This window comes from Vanellus vanellus, assembly GCF_965231255.1.
Source record: "Vanellus vanellus genome assembly, chromosome: 5".
Classification (NCBI taxonomy): domain Eukaryota; kingdom Metazoa; phylum Chordata; class Aves; order Charadriiformes; family Charadriidae; genus Vanellus; species Vanellus vanellus.
The window spans coordinates 12,175,564-12,194,040 of record NC_138910.1 but is presented as its reverse complement, the minus strand read 5'-3'; the positions used below and the strand labels follow the sequence as shown (position 1 = coordinate 12,194,040).

Sequence of the window (18,477 nt, the reverse complement as noted above, 5' to 3'; positions counted from 1 at the left end):
TAAGTGGTTTTGTGCTTTGAGTGATCTGAAACGAGCATTTCTGTAGTCTTTCTGCATTTATGAGCGTTTCCATCAGATGTGCTGTTAAGATGTTCTATCGGGCAGATTTATCCGCATTTTCGGCATGCGAACGCTCACCAGTACGTATTTCAACCTGCAGATGGCACTCGCAATGCGTTGTAAAAGCCTTTAGCGCCGCTAATGGTAAACAGAGCTGATGTTTCTAACGCAAACTAAGCAAACATTGTCTCGAAGTGAAATGAAGCCGAAGTGGAAGCTGGCTCACATGCTGTCCCCTTGGTGTTCTCCCACCCCTGCCAACACCTGCGTTTTTCAAGGTCAAGCAGAAAAACAACCTTCCTATTTTTAATTTTAAATGCAAAGCTGGGAGGTCCATGCACTAATTGTCATCTCTGTTTATGGGATAAGCTGCTCTCGGAGCTGTGGAGCTGCTTTCAAGGCGCTTGAGCCACGTTATGCTCACAGCTACGACTGAATTTTGTATTCGGTACCTGTGTGCGTGTTGCATGCAGTACTTGGTTTGTTTTTCATTGAAATCCAATGTTTACATAGTAAAATATCACACCTCCAGCATGCAACAAAGCGGATGTTCTGAACAGCCTTGGTTCAAAAATGTGTGGTGTTGTCCCTCACCAAACACAGCAAGAAGCTTGGCTGGCGGCTGGGCTGTGGCCATCAAAGTTCCTGGGGCTTGTCCTTATATGCAGTGCGGCAGCTCTTGCTTCAGGCCTTGTGGCTAAACCAGTTTTGATTTAGGTGCATGGCTGAATTCTGTATTCCTGACTTTTGAAAGTTTTACAGGGCCCGTTTTGCCAAGGTACACATGCAATGCAGTGGACTATTCTTGAATTATTACAAAGAAGGAAAGCCAGACAAAATGAGAGCAAAAATGCTGAGCTTTGCAATATGCCATTTGGGAAGCTATTCAGTTTTCCTGTTTCCATGCTTGCTTTCCTCCAAGAGAACTTTTGGAAGAAGATGACGATTAAGCACCTGAACACTGACTTTGAACCATCAAAATTACCTTACGTTTACATATAAAGTTCCTTTAAGATACAGCTCTTCCTTTTATTCTTCTCAGGGAAGTAAATTTATTTCCTGCAAGGGAAGGCTTTCAGAGGAGACCTAGGAAGCCAAGGCCCTGTATCCTCTGCTAGAGATCAAAGATCAGGTGATATTCTTCATCTGAGAGGCAATTTGTGTGCCAGTGTTCCTGTCTAGAGTATTCCCTTCCCCCATTGTACTGTTCCTAATACCCTGTCAGTTCAGAGTTTCCAAAAAACTCTTGGAGATGAAAAGAACTTTAAGTGTAAATATGTTGAAAAATATGATTATATTGTTTGTCATGTGAAATATCCAGTGGATCCAGTAAGAAATCCTGCAGGTCGAAGTGGTATTCTGTGATCTCTCAGTCCCACATAGTTTTACTTGAACTGCTTTAAAACGAAGTGAGGTAATGGAATAGTCAGGCCAAAGCTGAATTGCAAACAGCTACTTGTTTGGCCTTCAGGATAAAAACCTAGTGCTTTCCCATACAAATTCCAGCTCTGTTGGATGTCATTGTTCTGCAGTTTGGCATGAAGTTCAGTACTGATGTAAAACAGCTAGGCAGAAATTAGGAGCCCATGTTGATAATGAGCACTTAGGGAACATTGTCCAGGGTGATTTTTATTTTTTTTTAATTACTATTACAACCTTTTAAAATTTTGTGACCTACCTGGTTGTTGAAAGGAATAGCTCACTGAGCATACTGGATTTTTCCCTTTGGGTTGGGTGACTAAAATCCTACGGAAGATGAACTATTAGGCCAAAACAGGGAGAAGGCAGACAATTAAACCTGGTTAGAACTATGCTCGAAGTTAGCAATAACAACTGTGGTTTCAATAATGCCAAATCTTTTTAAAAAGAACAAAAACATGAGACAGGCAACAAAAAATCACCCCTATTCTTGTCTTCATCATCCTTTGCATGGTCATTAGCAAGTTCTGAAGCTATAATCTGCACTTTCCTGTTCACTTCATTTATGTAAATGCATTCACTTCTACACAAAGAGGAAAAAATGCCTACTGGCAGCAGATTGCACAGGCCTTTGCACCGTGGTGCGGCAGCTCTGGGCTCCAGAACTCTCCGTTTCTTCTCCTGGCTGGCAGCGGGCTGCATCTGGCAGTCACAGGCAGCCGAGAAAAATGAAACTGCCTCTATATGGATTGTCTGTGAAGGTTATCTTGGGACTTCTGGATCTAAAAAGCTTCTAACAGCATAGCTGAAGAGCCAGATAGTTTATGATGGAAGCAATAATAGAGCTTTTTGCATGAAGTCTAGCAGTTTCTGGGTGACTCAGGCCATAACTGCATTGGAAGTGCAGCGATACTGAAGCTGTTCGGCACAGCCTGAGCCGGGAACCGGAAGGGCTGAGCAGCATAGCGGTGTTAAAAGTGATGCTACGGGGACTTGACTGCCAGACCTAAGTCAGAAGCAGGTCATGTAAGACATGTTTTCCCTGAGGAAGTGGGAGTATGCTGTGGATATCAGTACTGTGCTCCGTTGCGTGATCTAGACATGCCCATGGAGAGACTTCATTAGCGGGGGCTGCTGAAAGAGTACCTTGGCTAATCTTCTGAAAGTTTGGATAGCGATGCAATTGAATTGGTGGGTGTTGGTACTCCACAATAATGGGGAACCTTTTTGTAGAGAGGCCCTATAGTGGCACAGAAATCTTTGGGGCACTCACTTGAAGAGCTGTGCTTATTACGCCATGTCTCTGAGGTTGCGTTTCAGTGTATTTCTCCTTAAGCTAGAGGTGATTGTCTTTCCTATTTCTTCTCTTCCAAAATCATGTGACAGCTGGATCTTTTCATTAAACCACATGCAGTATGATTCATAATCTATATACTCCCTATAAAATCTCAAGGCCTGGCAACACAATATATTTTTGACAATTGCCAGGAGCTAGCTTCCTATTGCTGGTTTATTTGGGTAGGTTTATTTTTGCGTCTTTAAAATATGTTCCTTTAATTTGCCTAAAAATGCAAAATGCTGTTCCTATGGCAGACTGGGAGAACAATGAAGCTGTTTAAGAAATATGTATTTTTCATTCCAGAGGTTATGGAAAATGGAATTTCTATTGTGTGGGGAATTCTGAGTTTTTGAATTTGTTTCATTTTGAATCAGAAAAGAAAGCCAAAACTTCCTAAAGAAGAAAAATCCTGTAATTTGTTTTTTCAAGGCCATAAATTTTGTAAAGAGAACATTAGAAAATTATAACACTGATGTGCTATATAACATGCATACTAAAAATATATTCAGTATGGTACTGATGTCTCAACTGAATAAACATACAGCTGAAAAGATATTTACCATTGACAATTTCTGTAGGATATACACACTTTGATGAACCACTGCTGTTTTGACTGACCTGAGTATGTTAGTGGAAACCATTGTGATCTAAAGGTTTTTGATGCCCTCTGATCATTTTTCTTTGTGCTCTTCTTATTGGCAGGTCAGTGGGTTATCAAAATGTACCTATTGATTCAGGAAGATTAATTGCAACGATGTCCAAATCTCATTTGTAATGATGGTGGACTAGTATTCTTCAGTTCAATTTCTTGTAGCTATTTATAGTGGGGGGGATCACAGGGAGAAAGGCGACACTATGAATCTGACCAGTGTTTTTACTTTCTGCTTTTGTCATAGGGCAGTAAAGGAGCTGCCCGTGGCTGTGCTGCTTCCTCCGGGGCAGCCAGTGGTGTCTTTAGGAGAACAGCACAACATTAGCCACAGCGACTGTATTATGACATTGCTGCAAATCACAAATATGCTGCTTTGCAGACATTTGGTGAAGGAAATTTCATGAAGATTAAGCCAATATCAAAGAGATCTGTATTCAATAACAGAGCAAAGTAATTTCCACAGACAGGTTTTGGTACTAGGGCATGTAGCGATAGGACAAGGAAGAATGGCTTTAAACTGGAAGAGGGCAGGTTCAGATTGAACATTAGGAAGAAGTTTTTCACTCTGAGGGTGGTAAGGCACTGGCACAGGTTGCCCAGAGAGGTTGTTGAGGCCCCATCCCTGGAGGTGTTCAAGGCCAGGCTGGATGTGGTCTTGGGCAACCTGGTCTGGTGGGAGGTGGCCCTGTCTATGGCAGGGGGGTTGGAACTTGATGATCTTCAAGGTCCCTTCCAACCTAAACCATTCTATGATTCTATGATTCCATGATTCATTATCACTGTGCGAATGTTCTGGGAATAGACCAACTGAGTCTGATTGATCACTCTACTGCACAACATTTAGAAAAAAGTCACGCTTCCAATTTTAGAGAAATTGCTTATAATTAACTTGTTCGAAAGAGTAGCAAATCCAGTTCAATGGCTACAGGGCATGGCAGAGAAGCTGCTTGGCAATGTGGTTGTCCCTCTCTTCCTATCACAGGTCTCTAATTGTCCAGATGAAGGATGTCCTTTCATTCTTACATCAGGCATCTGATTGCCTAAAAACTACACTTGCATTGTGAGACTATTGAAAATGTTTTATACTGATTATGTACTAATAGAAAGTATTCAACCAACATTTTATTGCCTATAAACAAATATTTAAAATTTATTTCCCTGGGACAGAGTTCAGATCTCAGTTTCCCTTGTATAGAAATAGGGCAACATCAGTGAATTTATAGAGGTCTTTTAGAATTACATGTGTGTGAACAAGGACAAAAATCTTAATGTGTGCATGAATAATTCACTTGTTGATTCAGTGCGTGTAATCCAGCCATTAATATTGTTCTCCATAACTGTGGTCTGTGAGGTCTGGTTTTGCATAACCAAGCCCCAAGAAAGCACTGGTTTGTGTCACTATGGAAATGGCGTATGGTTTGAGGCATTTCAGCATCTTTGTTTAGTGTCTGGTTCAGAGCGCTGCTACATGTAAAAGCGCGGGTTCCTCTCCCTGTACTGCCTTTGCTGAGCTAGGGAGAGGAATTCTAAGGTGAGAAAAGCAAGCAGAATCAGCCTTCTTATGTCACTGCGCTTAAAATGCAGCTTGTTTGGGGAGAAAGAAATTGCAGAATTTGCAAAAACTCAGGGACTGAGACAGGAGGTGTTTCTCGACTGTCACTGAGTATGTGCACACGTGTTTGTCTAGCACGGTTGCCTATATTAGTATGCGGCTAATACAGTAGAAACCAGTATGTGCTTCAAAACAATGACACCGTGTCCTATTAACATGCAACCCTCATTATTATTAGTGTTTTGTTCAATGCATTAGGTTTGTTTTTTCTGCACAGTGTAAGTAACTCCTCGTGACATTAGAGAGATCCACATCTATGCAGCAAAGGGAGAACAGAGCCTGCTTTTGCCTCCCCCGGAGTAATATCAGGGCTCACTGCAGAAGTGCACAGCGTAAAAGGGCGTTTGTGACTCATTAATATCAGGGAATGGAAAGTGCAGCCATCACGTTAAATGTGTCAACCTGAGAGCCGAAGCGAATGCATCGAGTGTTTGGTGAAATGAAGGGTGTTTCTGCACGGAGAGAAGAGATAGCTGAGAGCACTATTTTTTGGCGACTGGTTCCTCGCTGTTTTATACGTGGCCAGGATGTATATTGACAACCAGAACTTGGATTTGTCAATGCCCACACATCAAAGTTGAGTGCGGGAAGGACTTGAAACGTGCAGTGCTGCACGGTTTTATTTTGAAATAGACGATATTAAGGGGGGAGAGACGTCTAGTACAAATTCAGTGTTACTGTCTGTTGTCTTCTGGGGTTTGTTTTAGGCTCAAAATGGACCTAGTTGAATCCTTTCTACAATCGGGGGTAGGTGGTTTCTCCCCCCAACAAAAAATGGCTCAAACAAATACGGCCCATCTAGGAATGCATTCGCACCATTCCTCCTTTGTAAAAAAGTAACCATTGGTGACTCGTTTCACAGGGTGGCAAGCTGTCCTTCTCAGTGCCAGGCCCTTTCCCAAAGGGTTCATAGTTTTATCTGTGCCAAAGCACAGTTCTTCAGTGCATGCCATGTGATGGGCTCCGGTCCCGCTCCGCTCGTCTATCATGCATTGAAAACTAAATGGGAGAGAAGCAGCCTCACAGCGAAGCCGGGGCTGCTGTGAGCGACCACGCTGAAAAACTCACCAGAGTGTGTGCTCCCCCTTGGGACTGGTAATTGGGTCACTAGGTCATTGAACCATTGTAAATTTAGTCTTCCTGTAGTCGCATGTATATGTGAGACAGGAAAAAAAGATACTTCAGAGCACAGAGCGGAATCCGATTTGTACGCTAGGATAGGGACACAAAATAAGGAGATTATTTTGAGATGAGAATGGTGAGGGGAGTGTGAATTGCTGCTTGGACCTGCTGGGCATGCCTCCAGGGGTGGGGGCAGGTGCCCAGATCCTACCTACTGCTTGGGGTTTGGCACAAAACTGGGACTCTGGGATAGCAGGCAGAGCGAGATCAAAAGGCAACTCAAAGAGAATTTCTCTGATCTTTGTTTTTGTCTCATATTATGTCCAGTCTTATCCTTTGGGGGACTAATTTGAGATTTTTGGAGGAAGTAGGATTGGATGGGGAGAGGGAAGGATTTGGCAACATTTAATAAAGAATACACTAGAAACCTCTCACGATTTTTAAGAGTAAAATATTTGGCAGATGTTGACTATAGAGGCAGTATCTCATATGCCTGCAATATTCTTGGAGATCTACCACATGCCAAAAATCAATGCATTTTATAGCATGAAGATTTCTGGTGGGAATACTGTTCTGTACCAGATCTCTCATTGTAAGTCGTTATTAAGATATATTTGTCTCAGATCGTGTGTGGCCACCTAATAAGAGCCAGAAAGAAAAAAAAAAAAATGTTATCTTTCTAAATCTTTGTTGTGATTATGGATAACCTGAATTGAATTTCACACAGTAGAACACGGTTTTTAAATGCGGCCCATATGAATGCTTTCTGACCAACGTTGAAAAATGTTAGTTCCTGTCTGGAACTTTTCTACAGTATATAAGTAAGCCTGGTGTAAAATAAATAAATAAAATGGTCTATTACTTCCAGAGTAGTGAAAACCCCTTTAATTTTTCCTCATTATAAATATGCAGTGCATCTCACTAGCTGTTACAGAAGATTTTAATCTTTTTAAGTTTTAGGGATGACTAAGCCTTTAGTCCATTTTGCTTTGGTGGCACCTCTGAAGAACTAATTTGATGGGTAAGCTATTCGGACAGTTCACATGTCAGGGAAATAACAGTGGTGAAAAATTGGTTTATAAATCTTAATAAGATACAGAGAATGGTTTCTACTCATTTGAAACAAATTCCAATGTGTAAACCATGACGGAGAGCTGAATTAATGTTGACAGTGAAGAGATTCTGAATCTAAAGGGGCCATCTTGCTGACCTGCTCCTAAGGACAGTGAGCTGGAACAAGGAGATGAAGTAAAAAGTTACTTCAACTTTAATTGAAGCTGGGGAGGTTGCTTTATTTTTGTAGATAAGAGAGGGGCATTCGCCATCAAAGTATCTGAGGTGCAGAGAGTAGGGGGATGGGATGGAGGTTGTCTGAGTGGTGGGCAGGTGGTGTGTTACCATTCCTGTTCGCAGGGTATCTTGAGAAAACTCCTTCTGCCATATATTTGGAAATATCCAAATTGCCAACAAAACAGAGGTGTTGGTGTTTTATTCTCATCACATTTTGTCTCCAGCAGGCACTGTACTGAAGTGTGAGGTTTACTCTGGGTGGAAAGACCAGTTCTTCAGTGAAACTTTGCTACAAGTTGAACTTGCCCAGGCAAATAGAAGGGATCCAGAAGAACACCAAGGGACTCCCTGCTTCCCTCTGAGTCTAGAGGGAATACAGACAGTGCTAGTTCATGGCACCAGCTCAGCTGTGCCACAAGACATGATGCCCATTTCCTGCACCACTCCCACCTGGGTCGGTGCATGGGAGCTGATGCAATGCAATGTGTCAGGGAGGTAATCTGTGTTTCAAAGGAGCAGCAGCGAAAAAATCACTAAATCTCTGTATCCTTCCTTGGGTAGCAGCAGTACACTGACCTTGCTAAAAGGCTGTGACGTATCTTCCTCCATATTGTTTTCTGTCAAACATCAGTTTGCTTGTCACAGGTGACCTTTAACTTATTGCAAAATAGAGTTCACTGCAAATCTGGAGGTCCTATGATGCATTCATGGTAGACTTACCTTTTTGCAGCATCCTGTGTTGCATATAGTAATATTTTTGTCGCACATTACCAGACAGAAAGAAAGTATGATTGTTATGTGATGTATATGCAGTACCATGTTGTGCTCCAGACTGCCTAGTGTCTATATTTGGCTATATAGAAATTCTTAAGATGAAAGCTTTGGAGAATTTGGGACAAAGTGTTGCTGAATTTTCTTCTGTTAAGCATTATCTTATTCTATAAACAGTCCCATGTAGCTCAAAATGTGCTTCAGGAAAGATGTTATAATCTATCTCTGTGTTAATGGAAATAAAGGCACAGTTGAGTCAGGGTAGTGGCTGTGGGGGGAAAAGGGAGAGGAAATGCTTTGCTGTCTTATTTAAAGCAGGTTTCATATAAACTTAGACACTGGAAAAAAAGCCAAGCGGTTTACAGAATTCACATCCTCGTAGGTTTATTTCTGCCTCTGTTTTCAAGACAGCAGTGCTGCCAATTGTATTTGGTACTGACTTTTCCCACTGCTGCTGACAGTCCAAAGGCTTTTAATACTGTCGTTGCCGTGTCTTTGAAATCTCCAAACTGTGAGCGTGATATTAAACCCAGAATGCCTGAAGTTATTTCAAATCAGGACTTGATAAAGCTGTCATGATTGTACTCATGTCTGCAGGGCTTGGAAAAGATGGGAGCTGACCCTTTGGGACAGAAAACAACACTGTGCCCTCCTGGATTGCTGCTCACCTCTGAGCTGCCACACGTTTCTTTGTTTCTCCACTCGCCTTCCCTCTTCCCCCTCTCATAGAGAAGTTGTGGGGCTTTGCTGTGAACTAGCTGGGCTTGCTGATGATGTTTATCAGTTGAGAAGCTTTCAAAATGCTGCATTTCACTCCTGACAGTTTGCCCTCTTGTGCTCCCTTGTCATCTCTGCAAAAAAAGATTATGCTTTCCTCACCTTTCTGAGATTCAAAGGCTCAGTTACCTTATGGTCACTTGAGCCGCTTTGATTAATACGCTCTGCTAATCACCCAATTATCAAGTCGTTGTGCAGTGATAATACTGTTTTACTGATACAGTCACTGTGCTGCATAACACTAACCAATATCAGAGGATATTATTGTTTGGCCTTAAAACCAGTTCAGTTTCATGTCTGATACCAGAACTACCATATAATGGCATCTCAGTCAGTTATGTTGTCTTCGTTGTTCTGCTGTCCTTGCTGTTGCTCACTTCCATGTGGCTGTTACTGTGCAAGGATGTTCTCAAAGAGAAGGGATCAAGCTCTTTTTGTGGATGTTACCAAGGGTCAAATGCTACGATAAAACTCGGCCAATAATCATTAATTTCAGATATCTTCCCTAATTCTTGTACATCCTTGTAGAGTCCATAAAATATTGAAAATATTTAACAGCAACAGGAGTATTCATCATCTCATTTTACTGTGCTGTTCAGGGATGCCTCTCCCAGAAGAGCAGTAGGGTGACAGAAAAAAAAAAAAATGTTGCAAGGAGTATTAATTGACCTTTACCTGCGTAAGCCTATCATCATATTTCCTAGTCCTTCCCCTATAAGCACAAAATAAGACTCCACATTACGTAGATACTCTTTCTCGTTAGGGTGCCTTAAGGTGCTGTCCTGGTTCCGGCAGGGATGGGGTTAATTTCCCCAAGGAGCCGGCAGGGGAGGCAGATATTCCATCCCACCTGACCCATGCCGGCTATAAGAGGCGCTAGCCGGGGAGGGGGGGGCAGTCGCCACTCGGGGGCGGGCTGCGGCGCTGCGGGTCCGGCCGGTGCGCTGCGCGGTGGTACTGTAATCGCGTTCTTGTATTCCTTTATCGGTGTTATTGTTTTTTTCTTTCTTCTTCCCTTTGTCTGTTCTCTTAAATGACACCATTTCAACCCACGAGTTTTGCCCTTTTTTGCCTATTTTCCCCACTGCTGTGGGAGTCGAGCGAGCGGCTGTGTGGTTCTTTGTCGCTGGCTGAGGCCAAACCACAACAGGTGCCGAAGTGAGGTATAATTGCTGGCTTTGAAGGGCTGTGAGACCACCTCAGTTAAAATTGTCAAGTTTTTTTCAATGCAGTCTCTGAAAACTGTTTCCTCTGACGGTTCTTTAGTTTTACAGAGTTGTTTGGGTGTTAGACACAGTGGATGAGCCTTCCTGGGGCAGCACTGCTGTCTCAGCTGGCAACATCTCTTGCCTCAGGAAAGGTGCCGAAGATGGCTTTGTGGGATTAAAACTTTATTCTTGTGCCAAAGGGGTGTTCTTCCAGCTCTTGTGTGGGGTTTTGTGGATCAAAACATCTTAAATTGCATCTTACAAAGTGTAAAGGTGCACGTATTTCTGGTAGTTTAAAACATACCTTCTTCAAGGATGTGTATCAGACTCCAGTGTAATCCTGCAATGATATGCCTTCCTTATAACATGAAGTGTGCAGATTGCTTTCCCGGAAAGAGGAGGACTATTTACTTATCTCACACAAAGCAAGTGCTTCGTGTTTTATTTAATAGAGGAGATTGCACATATATACTAATTCAAATAGGGAGCAAAGAGGAAGTTTGCCAGGCTCCAGGTGAAGCCTTTGGTGGGTATAGTCTTTCTGCCTACAAAAAGAATGAAATCCCTTGTCTTCCCCCCTGCAACCAAAATAAAAATTAATATTGCAACATTTAAAAAAAAATATAAGCTGAAGTTTGAAAAGTCTAGATCTTTGCCAGGTATGCTTTTGAGCATTGTAATTAAGAAGAAGAAAATAGCTTTGGAGGCATTCAAAGTAAAGGTCTTGCATAGATGGTACTCTTCAGTAGTGACAGAAAAACTCAGTGATGGTTAAGCTGACCACATCGAGCTAAGAAGTTAGCTTGTTCTTTGTGTGTATGTGGTATGTGCACGCATGTTCCATCTATGTGTCTTTGAATACTTATTAATATTGGATATGATATGTGATATAAGATGGCATTTAAAACATTACTTTGTTTCACTGGCTTTTCATTCAATAATAGTTGTGATCACACTGGAATTAATTAGCGTGATTGTGGTAATAACAGTATTCTCTACTTGATGTATGACTGCACTCCCAATTGAGATGAACAGTTGATGTGATGAAATAGATTAAAAATAGAAATGTTGTCTATGGTATAAAGTAAGCACTCAAGAAGAATTCTTTTAGCTAATGTATTTCCAGCTGTTAATTCTAATCTTGCTTATTTATTAGTTTGAAGGTCTAAGGTAATTTTTAAACAATTTATCTGGGTATTCAGCATTTGATGTAATGTGTAAGTGTCATTCTTTTAAATTCAAATAATAAATTCATCTCAGTTTATATGTGAACCCCGAGGGAAAATCATAAATAAAAGATAACGATACATGGAAAAATATCTGGTTCTTGGCAAAGGTTAGTGAGGATGCTGTGTGATACCCACCTCGTTGTTCCTGGGAACTGTTCATTTCTCATTCATGCTGAAAAATCCCTTATGCTTAGATAATCCACTGAAATCATGGAATTACTGGAGGTGTAAAGTAGTAATTAGTACTAGCAAGGCTTTATACCTGGCCTCTTAGCCATCCAAAAGGGGAGCAAACTTCACATTCCCCAAATCTGTGGATGTTCGTGAACTGAGCAAAACTTCAAATGTCGGTGAGGAAAGAAGTAACAATGGATCAGTAAATACAGATGCTCAATCAGAAAATGTCTGAAGAAAAATCATTTAAAACATTGCAAACGAGCCATAGCCCCACAATGGGAGATGAGAGGCGTAAGGACCTTTCAACCCCATGTACCAGATGCAAAGATAACTTTTCCAAGAGCTGGGAGAGAGGTTTTCTATGCAGTGCTGGTCTGCTGAAGCACAGGTGATGTTCCGGGCACTCTGGTTCCTAGACTGCATTCGCAAATGGATGCAGTTCTGAGAATAGTATTAATTTTGTTGAAATTGTCAAGTGGTTGATACTTGGACACACACTGACACGTGCTTGCACTCTCAAACTTACCCGAGACACATAAACTACTTAAACAGATGTGATTCACTCATTTAGAGGTAGGCATGTTCTTGCGTGTCCATCAAAAGATGACTATAACAGGCTGTAGTATTTGAAGAGCTCAAACTTCAAGGACAATGCAAGGAGAAGTGGGACAGAATTATGACAAGAAAAACTTAAGAGGAGTTGCCGTATCTAAGGGGAGAACAGTCTGCAAAAGAAGGTAATGGAAACTTGATTAACCTGGATATTTTTTAAAAAGGTCTGAAGAAGTTTCTGTTCTAGTGTACAGTAGGGAACAATCCTGTACTGATAGAGCAAGTGGCTGCATGACCTCAGAGAGATGTTCTGCCTTTAACTTCTGTAACTGTAATTCCTGGTAAGTCTGTTTTGAATTAGACCAATAGAGCACAAGTAAGAATACAGGTCTTGATTTGATTACGTGAAATTCAAACTGAATAAAATCACATCTTACATTAGATCATCATAGGCACTTAGCCTTTGCCCTTCTAAAGGGAGGAGGAATTTTGACAAAGATGGATGCTTCCTTAAACCCCAGATTTATTTATCAAAGAAATGCTTCATTGTGGTCACTCATTTTAGCTTTAGAATATCAAATTACTAAAGATAGAATTCTCCACAAAAGCCTGACTGTGAGATCACTTAACCTAAACAAAAAACTGGAGCTAATTTTAACAAAGTGGCTTGAGCAAAGAATCTGATAGCAGTAACTGAGCTTAATAATTAAGGATAACAATAGTTTATGAGGATTGAGAAGAAATGCAGAATCAGCTCCATAATTATCATTTTGTGAATGTGAATCGCGCTGTAGTTTCTGCGGGGAAGAGTGCTACCCGCTGTCTATGTGCAGAACAGGGGTACAAGGCCTCTGGAGTTCTATTTTTAGCCCTTTGCCATTTTTTGTCTGCTCCTGCGATCTTGAGTAAATGGCTAGGAGGCCGACCCAGTTCTCACTGAAGTCAGTAAGATCTTTTTTACTGTTTTCAGTGAGAGATGGATGAGGCTTTGAACTTTGTCTCTACATCCCATCTTCGCAGCAGGAGTAATGATACTGCGATTTCATCTGTGGTGTTGAAGAGTCGAGTCACGACTCTAAAGAACATAAAGGAGATATCACATCAGAGGAAGCCTAATAAGTCTCCTAAGCTTCAGCCTGCAGGCATAAGATGGGATTCACATCACTAGTCTTTAGTCAGGAAGATCAGATCTAAGCTAGTCATCTACGTTCTCTCTCTAGTCAGTACTTACTGGCCTCTAGAGATGCCATCTCTTCCGTGCCTTTTACATAGTAAAACCTAGACGACAAAGCTCTCCGAATCAGTAAGAGGAACCTTTGCCTGGAACTGCCTTTCACAGCCCAGAACTTGATAACACAGAATAAGTCAAACCGATGCTATCTCCTTCCCCTTCAGCCTATCTAAACATCTACTTAGGAAGTGCAGTCTCTAGGGTATGTCGCTTGTGTTTAACGTGACAGTGTTACCTGCCCCGTTCACCTACCTCATGTTCTTCCTGAACAACTGAACATCTTTCTCTGGCTGATCAGCATGGTTCACAAGACATTGGAGATCTTGGAAACAGTTACCGTGAAAACCTCTCAAATATAATTAACAGCTGAAAAATGCTGTTCAAGGGGAGATTGTCTGGAAAAAAATGCCCAGATTTGGGCCACAAACTCTGCCCTGGACTACCATTAGACACATATATTTTCAGTGTAGTCTGTCTAGAAACATACAGCAATAAACTGGTTACAAGTGTAGTTGCTAGGAGTAGAGGGAAAACTACATGGAATCATTTTCTTAAAAATGCACTTGGGAGGAAGCCAAAACGTTACACTAAATTGACTGATGCCTTAAAATGTGGGGAAGGGCCAGGGAAACAAAAAATATATTATTGATGTGTTTCCTTTTATTTTTTTTTTTTTATTTAAAAAGGAAGTTAAGATACTTGAATGCATCCAGAGGAGGACAACAAAGCTGTTGACAGGGCTGGGAGGAATGCCCCATGAGGAGCGGCTGAGGACTTTGGGTTTGTCTAGTTTGGAGAAAAGGAGTCTGAGGGGCAACCTCACTGCTCCCTACAGCTTCCTGAGGAGGGGACATGGAGAGGGAGGTGCTGATCTCTTCTCCCTGCTATCCAGTGGTAGAACGCATGGGTATGGTTCAAAGCTATGCCAAGGGAGGTTTAGACTGGACATAAGGAAACATTTCTTTACCGAGAGGGTGGTCGGACACTGGCACAGGCTTCCTAGAGAGGTGGTCAATGCCCCAAGCCTGTCAGTGTTTAAGAGGCATTTGGACAATGTCCTTGACAACATGCCTTAACTTTTGGTCAGCCCTGAATTGGTCAGGCAGTTGGACTAGATGATTGTTGTAAGCCCCTTCCAGCTGAAATAGTCTGTTCCATTCCATTCTAATTTGTTTCTAAGTGACTAAGATATTAGATTTCTTGAGCTTGCAATACATATCATAAATAAAAAAGGCAAAATATGTCTGTTCTGCTGCCTCTAACTTTACATTTGTCCAAGAAATAACTGATGCATTATTCAGTATTTTTTCCTGTAATTATTGATTTATTTTTAGTTAGAAAAGAATGCTAAATACTTTCAAACCAGAATTGGGGCCCTTTGGTTGGTTTGCACTGAGCATTGCAATGCTGTTTTCTCTGTAACAGATGAGGCCAAGCACAAACTGCATGGAGCTGGTGCTCTCTGATGTTGAGAATTAATGCAACTGCTACTCTGGGTTAAAAAGATTTGGAGAGAACAGTTGACAAAACACTTCTGTGACACAAAGATTATGGACAGAATAACACTTGTTTCAACTTTAAGGAAGTCTCTCAGGCAGGTAGCTGAAAGAGCTGTGTTTGGACAGTGCATTTCCAATGTAGCGATGGCTTCACATGCATTAACCTGGGTGCATGGTGGAATCTTGGCTGAGATCTGCTACCTGGATCAGAGATTGAAATGGATCCTGATATTTTGATACTCGTTGGTCTGAAATGCCAAGGAAAGTGTGATAAAAGTACCAGGCTTTTTCATAAACCATTTTTTCCACTTGCTATAGAATATCATCCTGTTAACAGTTAATGAACCAAAGCTATGGGAATCCTGTTAGTAAATATTTCCATGGGGTAAAAAAACAATCACCTCTGATTCTGCATTGTGGTAGGGTTTGTTGTATAGGTTTCGTTAGTCTGCTTCTTTTCAATACTTATGTTTCTTTTTTGTAATTTGCAAGATGAATGAATTCCAAAAGCATATATAACAGCCATTTTCACTCTGAAATGTGAAGGGTGCAGCTTCATTTCTTTGTGATCGCAGATTTCATGATTGAAATGATTGTGCAAAAATTAGTATAGAAAGATTATTGAGAGACTTGAGATGGAAGTTGCTTTTGTGCTTGAAATGGTGTGGAAGTGTGGAATGCCAGTTAGCAGATCACTGAGAATTTCAAGAGTTTGCACATGACAGTTCTCTCAGGGGTTAATGCAACGTTAGAAAAAAATGCCACACCCCCTTAAAGTTTCAGAGAGCGTATCGTTTTATAACTCATAGATCATTTTTCTGTGGAACTTGTGCTGTTATTGTTTGACAGGAACTAATTTCCACAGATGCAAAAGAGATTCTTCATGGGATCTCCCCTCTGGAGGGCTTACCCGTTTTTGGTGTCACCTTCCTCAGGATGCCACAGAAAACCTTCCATGGGCCTGCAGTTTGCAGAAAAGGGGACAGCCGTAATTGTCCTTCTAGTAGCAAAAATTTCCTTCTGTGGTTGCATTAGCTCTTACCTTCTTACAGAGTTTTGAATCTTGATGCCAGGTTGGAACGTACCTAGATCTTGTGCTCCTAGTAGATCCTTCCCAGATCTAAGAAGGGCTGGGAAACTGAGATATGCTCTTCTGGCTGGGGGTAGCAGGACAAGGAGGCATTATATGCTTTTCTTCATCATGAGATTGCACTCTCTCTTGGAGTCCCACCTTGCCTGTTCCAGGGTTAATTCACACCAAAAAAGTATGAAGTGCTTCAAACAAATGAAAAAAGGGTCTGTACTCTGAAAAGCTTGCAAATAACAGAGCGAGCTCAAGATGATATTGTACAAAGCAGGCAAGCAGTGCAGCACTAAAGTATCAACCAGGATGAAGCTCTCGGGTTCAACAGAGCTTTAGTTCAGCACTTGTAGAGAGATAGATGTACGTGGAAATATTTGATAAGGCTAGGCGTCACAAGTTCTGATATGATTTATGTGCACTTGAAGCAAATGAACAGAACAAAAGTAGAGCAGGCCCTTACCAAATAACTAACCTCTAGCTTATTTGGCCTGTGCTGTGTTTATATCTCATCTGACAGTAGTTGATATCTCATCTGACAATCCTTTCATGAATACGTCACACTCTGGAGTTCAAGGCGAGTGTGGTTAACTCCCAAATGCGGTTGCTTATCTGAAATGTATCTAAACCTCTTAAATCTGCAACGGTGAGCTAGAAATTTCTCGGCACCGGGTTTTCCTTCTAGAGTGGCAGGGATAAAGCCATTAGTGTTTTTCCTATCATAAACTGCACCTGTTTTGAAAACCCGCACACTTAGCTGGGGACTCGGTGGACAAAGACAGAAAAAGAGGTGAACAAAAATTTCACCATACTTAAAATGCACTGTGTTCAGGCTTCTCGTGCGTGACACATTTATGCAAACGTGTCCAAAATTAGGTATGCATGCCTCAGGGAAGCATCACTGTATGCTGACAGCGCCTGGCACGGCCCAGGCAAAACACTGCATGCGCCTCCTTCCACATCCAGCCAGCTTCCTCGCAGAAAATCCCCTTTGCCTTTGGAGACCTTGTGCAATACAAAGGGACTGCTGCAGGACCACTGCGTCCTTTACTGTCCGGGCAGTGTGGCCACAGCCTCTGGTGAGGCCAAACTGCACTCTTTTTTTCCCCAAAGTCTAGGGCTCAGCCTACACCCTTTTCACCACGCCGTATATTTATATCTGATCATTGTATTGGTGAACTCACCTCATCTAGATGTAATTAGGTACAGCATGTGTTGGAGTCAGTAAACTTGTAATGGTTTTCAGCAGAGATAAACATAAGCATGTTAGAGACAAAGGCAGCAAAGCTGTATGCATAGCGTATTTCAACAAAGGTGTTTCTGTCTCAAATCTGCACCATAGGCAGAGAATGAATGCATTTAAAAGTATACTAAATATTATAAATAAAAGCAGGGGACAGCCTTCTCCCCGTGGAGCTGGACTGGTGTTTGAGCTGTTGTAGTGGTAATTTGTGAAAAACCCTAGAACGGAGTAGACTTTGAAAAATAGTGCTAGCTTTGGCATTTGCTCCAAATACTATTGGAAGAGGATCATTCAGAAAGGATGCTGTTAAGTGAAACTGGACCCTAATTCAGATCATATTAAATGGAACATTTTTTACAAATTCTCAGCTAAAGAGGTTTCCAAAAAATGATTATTAAAACATAACATTTTGCTGCTGTTAACAACCTAACCATTATAGCAGTGGCCTGAAAGTCGGGGAATAAAAATTTACTATTGGTAACAAAACTGTCTAGAATATGTTCTTCACAGTCCAAAAGGAGAAATGCAAATACTGTATATTTATAGTCAGCCTTCAGAAACTGGGAAAATGAGCAGTGAATGAGCTGTTTTCTTTCTGCTTTTTGTAACTGGAAATACTTTCCTCCATTAAACACTTGGAGGCCAGTGTTCCATCTTTCTCAAGAAACAACTATTGACTGTAGCAGGATATTATCTAACTAAGAGCAACATGACTTCATTCATGGCCTTTGTGTTTGACAGTGTTCCTTTAATGCTCAGAAGTACATGTTTGTCCACAGTGTTCAAAGGTATTTTGTGCATATGCATCAAGTTAATGCATTTTTAAACTGAAGAGGATTCTCAGTAGGATTTTGAAAAGGAAAGTGCTGCAATTCTGCTTCTATTGATGGGGAGGTTAAATTTCCCAGCGGGAGCAGTCTTAGGCCAACACCAAGCATTTCTGAAGATCTCATCTGGTACTGGAAACACCTTTAAGCTGGTATCTTTGTCTCTCCTTATTTTTGTTAAGTGTTAAATGCCACGGAGCTATTGGCCTCAACTTAAGGGAAGAAGCTTTTCTGTGAAAGCAAGGGCTGGCTATGTTTAGTTAGCTAAACATAGCTCTATGGCTATGGAGAAGATGACTGCACTCCCTTTCCATTTCTGCTGTTCTTTGTGAGACTGGTGTATTAGTTCAGTGGTGTTTTCCAGAAACATGAGAGAGGGAGAGAAAAG

At 41.4% G+C, this 18,477-nt stretch overlaps 1 protein-coding gene across 4 annotated transcripts in view; it reads left to right on the top strand.

The window, feature by feature from the left end:
• Window positions 1–18,477, top strand: part of KALRN (kalirin RhoGEF kinase) — a gene marked incomplete at its 5' end in the record, with an annotated part of 529,922 nt that overhangs the window by 290,221 nt on the left and 221,224 nt on the right. The gene's annotated exons all lie outside the window — the stretch shown is intronic.